We start from the raw sequence: 7,662 nt of genomic DNA, 5'->3' as shown, positions 1-7,662 counted from the left end.
TCAAGAAGGCCATCGAAGCAATGAAATCAACACAACAAGTAGAAACATCAGAGTTCAGCCAGCTAAGCATGGTGGACAAATCAGGTAAAGAAAAAATTTCAGAAAATAAAACAATTGCTGAAATCATTAAAAAATCCACCCAAGATAAAAAATATTATGTAATTTATAATGGCCCCATGAAAGGAGTATATGATGCCTGGGAAAAAGCAGCACCATTCACACACCAGTCAAAGATAATTCATAAAGGAGGGTTCCTAACACTGGAAGAGGCAAAGAAATCCTTCAAGGAATATGAAGCTCTCCATCCAGAGCAAACCCTAAAAAGAGCAGATAAAGCTCCAATTCAAACCCAGAGAACAGGGATAATAAGAAACATTCCTACAAGGGCTGAAATCAAGGAAAAGAAAAGGGTTTGTAGATCTAATCTCAGAGAAACCCTTAACATAGTCCTGAATTGGACTGAAGAAAAAAGGGCAATTTTGGGATATTATCCTGTTGCCAAAGAACAGCTAACAAAGCTGGTTATATTTCCAGATGCTTCCCCATCTGACACCTATCAGTTTTTCCAGTATGGATTAATTGATACAATCTTAATTTTTAATGATCTAAAAATTATTAGTGAGTTTCCTGCAGGATTCGTTGATGCAGTAAAGAGATTTAAAAATATGATTGACAATGTAAATCCAAGGGATATATCCCTAAAAATTACAAACAGTCAACCTATTTTTAATGAAGAAGAAGAATGCTTGGTTCCAGCACACCAAGTAATATTCATGTCCGTTTTCCCAGGAAATTTTCAACCAATTGATCAAATTCAAGATTTAACAATTTACAGTCATGAAGGAAGGCTAGCCAGCACATTAGCAAGGGTCTTTGAAAGAACTCAAAAAATAACGAAGGAATCTCACACAAGGATTAATTATAAAAGTAGAAATACTCTGCTTGTGTCCAGTAAAAGAAATGAAATTGAAGAAAGAGAGATGAGACTCTTGGTAGAATTTGAATCAGCATTCTACAACTTATCTGGACTTTTAGAAAAGCTCCCTGAAGGGATAAAGAGGAATCTCTGCTATTTGATAAAAGACAGAGAAGACCACAAGTGCCAGCTATGTGCCTCAGAATTATCTGAAGAAAGCAATAATGAAACGGAATCAACTCACATGATGAAGGAAGAAGACAATACATCTGACGGTCACATGATAAAAGAAGAGGACAGCACATCTGAAGCATCTCTCAACATTATTGCATAGTGACGTAAGCACTTAGGTCATAGAGCACCAACAATGTAGCTGGTGAAAGAGAACAAACAATGACGTAAGCAATGACGTCATAAGAAGGGTAAGGATGAGAATTGTCCATCAAACCCAACTATTATAAATAGGTTGCTTAGGCAATTGTAAAGGCATCAGACAATAGGAAGCATGAGGCTAAGAGTACTCATATGCTAGGAGAGCAAGGAGGAAGCTGCCGAGGCGATTCTATAGTCTGAGGAAGAATCCCCTTAGGAAAAAATAGTTCTAAACTCCCCTCTGGAGTTAGTATCTACAATCTCCCCTCTGGAGATAAAAACCCCTTATGTAAAATATATTGAATAAAGGAAGTTTTTCTCCAAAAAGGTACATCTTCATTCTAGTCTTTCAATTATGAATTATTTAGAAAGTTTAGAATTAACAGAAGAATCTGATTATTATAGATTAACTGCTTTATTAGATAATGAAAAGCAGGCTGTTCTAAAAACAGAATTAAATCTCAAATCAAATGAAAATTTTAATAAACAAAATCTTTTAAAAGAAGTTTTTAACAGAAAAAATATAATATACTATGGAAAAATTCAACTTGAAGCTCCTATAAAAATAAAATCTGCCAATGGAGAACTTGAAATAGCTTTGATAAATAATGAAGAATTGAGTAAACAGATTGAGAAAATTAAGGATCAACAAAAAGATCTAAAATTGGATGCATTCATATTAGTACTATACAAGTCTTAATTAAATCTACATATATGAAAGGAATTAATTCACCAATAAGTTTAGCAATTTGTGACAAAAGAATTACTGATGACCCAATAGATCAAATAATTGGAATTGTTCATGGAAATTTGGCAAACGTAAATGTTAAATTTAATGCCCATCTTGGATATGCTATACCTTTATCAACTGAAAATCTTGGAAGATCTGTAAGTTTGGCTTATAAATTTCATAGAAAGAATTTAATGGAACAAGATGATGAACCATTTTCAATTACATATGCAATAAATTATGTTTTAACAAATAGCCATCATAGTATAATATTTAAAAACAGAGAAAGAATTTATGTCGATGAATTATTTCAGAAAATTGTAAAAACAGAAATACCAAAATATAAAGCTATTGAAAACTCAGTTCTATTACTAAAAGAACCATCAGGAAAATTGGTTTCATCAAATTTTCAAATAAGAGAATCTAAAATTAATAGTCCCTTAAGTTTATCTAAGTTAAAGATTAAAGAAGAAGATTCTGAAATAAAAGAATTAACAAAAAAGGTCGAAAAATTAAATGAAACCCTAAATACTAAATTATGACAATAAATAAAGAAGAAATATATGTAACTTATCAAGATAAGAAACAAGAGCTCTTTGAAAGAGAAAATCGTTTGAATTATTTACAGTTCTCTGAAATAAATCAAAGAGCATTTAAGGCTCTAAAAATAATCTATGACAAGTTAAAAAGAGAAGTTGAAGAGTTAGAAAAATTAATAGAATCTCTAGAAAAAAGTGATGAAGCAATGATAGAATTTGCAGAAATTCTAAAATAAATAATGAAGCATACAAAAATTGAAAGACCAGAAAATAAAATAAAAAGAAAAAGAGCGAAAAAATTAAAAAATAAAATAAAGGAGTATAAAAAGGAATTAAATAATCTTCAAATCGAAATTGATGACCTTATAATAAAAAGGATAGAAATAAGAATAAATATAAACAAGTTGGAGTTAAACTTAAAAAATTTATAAATGTCTGGAAAACCATATTATGACTTAAAAGAATTAAAGCTGTTAAAAGAAAAAATGGAGAATGAGGTTGAAAAATTAAAAAGATATTTAGAAACAACGGAAAGTGTAGAAATAAAAGAAGTTTTTGAAGATTTGAAAAAATATATTAAAGAAAAAGACAAACAGATAAAAGATTTTATAAACAATAATCCATGCAAAAAAGAATATTATAAACTAAAACAAGATTAAAAAAATTATAAAAATGAAATCAGAATTATAAATACTAGTAATAATAGAAGTTTTCAATATCTTCAAATCTATACACATTATAAACATAAAAGAGTTAAAAAATTTTCAACATCTTCAAATTTATACACATTATAAACATAAAAGAGTTAAAAATTGGTATCAGAGCCAAGTTAACGATTAAGGGTAACACTTTCTCTTTAAGCAACACTTTTAGTGATACGCTTTTAAACCAAATAAAAACAAAAATCTGTAAATCTATACCAAAATGCATCTGTGCACTAGATGGACCCTTTAAAAATGATCACTCTTACTAATATTTGGTGAAAAGTCATGGGAGTTAACTAGTGATGGTTGTTGTATCTAGAAGATTATGAACAAGTTAGAAACGTACACAAACAAGTTGAGTTGTATGAAAACACACACAATGGTTACAAGTACATAGGTAGGTGCATGTTAGGTTATCACATATAGAATCACAATACACACACATTATGGTTCTTGCGGTTCCATTTGTACTTCTCATATCATTCTGCTTCTGCAACGGGTGTATTAAATTTCATCTAAATTGATTATGTGTGTTAGGGGTGCACTGAGGAGCTAATTTGGTGTGATTTCATTAGGTTTAGAGTTGGGTAAGAATCTCAAAAATAGACCCGGTCATTATTTCGGGTCGGGTCCGGTCCATAGCTCGGGTCACCCGAAGTCGACCCGGTGGCCCGGTCATCATACACAATTAATATTTTGTGTTATTAGTGATGGATCATGACTATTCTTATGTGGAATTTAAGTATTGTAAACCTTAATATTTTGTTTTATTAGTCATTATAAGACTATAAGTTAATGTTTTATGTTTAGAATGCATAAGATTTTAAACTAATGCATAATATTGTGTTATTTGTATTGATTTAAATATTTGGTATTATTAGACAATATTAGTATTGATTGTGGTTTTATTTTAGTATTGATTGTGGTTATGCTTTAATTTTAAAGAAATGTTGGTTCTTGTTATATTTTTCTAAGTGAATTTTACCATGTTAAATAATAGTTGGAGTCTTGGAAATTTGGATATTTTTACATGCTAACTTACAAGAAGGTATCAACGTAATGTAATGTTAACGGCCCGGTTTTCATCCGGTATAATTGTGGCCCAAAAGTTTATTGGTTTCATCGGGTTTAGGGTCGGGTTCGGGTCTAATGAATAGACCCGATGTATATTTCGAGTTGGATATGGGTCACACCAAATCCGACTTCACCCGACCCATGTGCACCTCTAATGTGTGTTAAAAAAAACTTTTATACATAATAAACAATGTTGGATTTCCCAAAATGAATTGGATGATACATTAGTTCTTCCTATTTGAAACCAAAGTTACTGATTCCTAAGTATTTGGGAAAAAAAAACGGAAATATTTGATAATAAAATAAAATTAGCCAAAAACAGTTATAATTTATCTTATTTAATATTCATTAATTATTGTAATAATTGATGAATGCTAAATAAAATAAATTTTGTCTTTTCTTTTTTTTTCTCTAGTATTACCGGAAAAAAAAAAAAAGCTTAGTCCCATGCAAATCACAGGATGATTTTTTCACACGCCGGATTAATCAGGGCATGATTTGGCATCTTGTGCTGTTGAATAAGAAAAGAAAGAATTGCCTTTTCTAAATGAAACTGCTACTCCCAATCTAGTTATGTTACAAAAATCTATCTATCTGTCTATCTACAAAAGTTAATACTTATATTTTTTTACAATCAAAGAATAACATCTTTTTACTTATTTTATTGCCACATAAATTCTTTTGTTAAGTTGTAATTTTTATAAAATTTTAAATTTATTTTTTATTATTTTTCTTCATCTAATAATATTAACTAGTATTATTTTTTATTATTTTTCTAAAAATAATAATATATAGTATTTTTAAATACATTTTAATAATATATATTACGAATAAAGTTAGACATACAGATAAATAATAATATTTAAGTTTATTCAAATATATTCAATTTTTTTATTAAGATACAGTTAAACATAAAATAGATACATATATTGAATAAGTGTTAATAAATATTATGTTCAAAATATATTTGACATGCGAACATAACAAGTCATTAAAAAATATAGAAAATAACTAATACCATTATTATTATTATTATTATTATTATTATTATTAGAAAAAGTATACGAAACCAATTCCAAATTAACTAAGAATGGAATAACTTAATTAATTATAAATATAGTAATTAGTTTTATTTATTTATGATTTAAAATATTGGTTATTAAATATTTTACCACATTCAAATTAGGAGGAAATAATTTCAGTATCATTGCAACGTGAATCACAGAAACTGATTCAATTAGTTTTCGTCTCTTCACCCTCCTTCCCTCTCCAAATACCTAAAATATAATAAATAAAAAACAGATTCAGAACTATCCAATTTACAAAGAAAAGAAACATCCTAATATCTAGTATAAATACTGAAGTTTTGGATTTATCTAGAAGCATTTGGCTGGTTTTTGACTCGAAACATCTTGATTTCCTATTATTATTATTATTATTATTATTATTATACGTTTTATACTATCACTATTCACTATTATTGGGGCAGAGAGAGGGAAAATTTTTCCTTTGAAACTTGAAACGGAAAATTTAATGTAGAAAACAAAGGAAAAGCAAGAATAGAAAGAAGACTACTACTAGTAAGTTTTGATTAGCCAAACCCCCCAAAAGGAGGAAAATTCCGCATTCTTTTTCTAACTTTTCCTCCTTTCACCCAATATTTTGAGCATTGAAAACAGAACATTCACATTTTAATCTTCTACGATTATCCATTCCCTAGTTATTTTAAAAAAGAGTGATGATAATATAAACTATTGCGAGTAAGATTTCAAGTGACTATTGTTTACTAATTTTTTAAATAATTACTTATACAAATTTCAAATGACCTTTTAAGAGTATAATTTTGGTATACCCACTGATATAAATACTGGTACAAATTCATTTAATTATTGCAATGCTTATATCAAAAGTCATATATCTAAATTAGCATTAATCTTAAATATTCTTTCTATTCCTTAAAAAAAATATGAAAAGAACAGCTATATGTCACGACAAAAGAGAAGTGGTCTAATGAAAGTTGATTAGATAAAAAAATTCCGAGAGAAAAACTAGTACATTCTTCGTGAATTGCGGATCCAATATTACCAAAATATTGATCTGATCTGCAGATTCAATATCCATTTTTTTTAGTTTGCATTCGATTTGTACAGATATATCCACAAAATATAAAAAAATTTCAAAAATTTATTTTTATTAAAAATATCAATAAAATTTTATTTTTTATTTTTTTTAAATATATTTATTTTTAAAATATTATTTAATATATTTTTTAAATAATAAAAATAAAATAATACAACATATATAATAATTATTAGTTGAAATAAAATATTAAAATTTATTTATTTATTTATTTTTATGTGAATCTACGAAATATGCAAATATTTTAATTTTCTTATCCTAATGTATGCGTTGGATAAATGTGTGAGTTATGAGAGAAGGGGATAGTGAATCAAATAGCGCAATTTTTCAAAGCGTGTATTACACGTACTTTTCTTTAGGTTTAATTCGCCCCACTAATATACAATGGTATGCAAAATGGGTTACTGGCGAATTTTTTGTAGGATACAATGAAAAACACTTGACTTGTTTATGCACTCACACAGTCAAGCCTTACACTAAATGATAATTTACAGAATAATATTCTCTATTTTTTCTTTTGCACATAAAAAAAGTGTTGAGATGGATTGTTCAGCAATAATAAAATGAGGAAAATTTATAGATACGAAGTACATGCAACATGCAGCTACGTACTCAACAGACACAACTTTTTAAATAGTTACAACATTTCAACAGAACCTTTTAACAGGCATAACTTTTGAATAAGTCACAACTCTATCAAAAGATGTAACTCTTCAAAATAGCTTTTCACATATCACAATCCCTCACCATTTTCAAATGGAAGTTTTATGCTTTCAATAGGTATCTTGCGATTTGAACCTTTATCTAGTAACCAGGTATTCACTCATCCGAATTTAAAATGGTAGACAAGCTTTGAACCATTTAACTCATATGAACAAAGCGTGCACTAATGACACATAAAATTTTAGTATCATTTAAATGTTATATTAAATATGACACATTTAGTATACTACATGACCTTGTGTCTTATATCCTTTTGTGAGTGCTTTAAGAATAAAATCTTAACTCTAAGAACTGGCCTGAGTTTACACTCATATAGGTAGACTCTATCAAAAATATCCCATAATTAAATACTTCAACAATAATATACTTGTTATAGGTCTATTAAGAGCAAAGCTCATCCTGTTCCTTTATACCATTATGGTTCCAAGTACTTTTTACCTTGGGATAAAAGAAATAATTATGAGT

The sequence above is a fragment of the Arachis ipaensis genome, chromosome B3, assembly GCF_059453495.1.
Source record: "Arachis ipaensis isolate K30076 ecotype BB chromosome B3, ASM5945349v1, whole genome shotgun sequence".
In the NCBI taxonomy this organism is placed as follows: domain Eukaryota; kingdom Viridiplantae; phylum Streptophyta; class Magnoliopsida; order Fabales; family Fabaceae; genus Arachis; species Arachis ipaensis.
Note: the sequence above shows the minus strand (reverse complement) of the source record.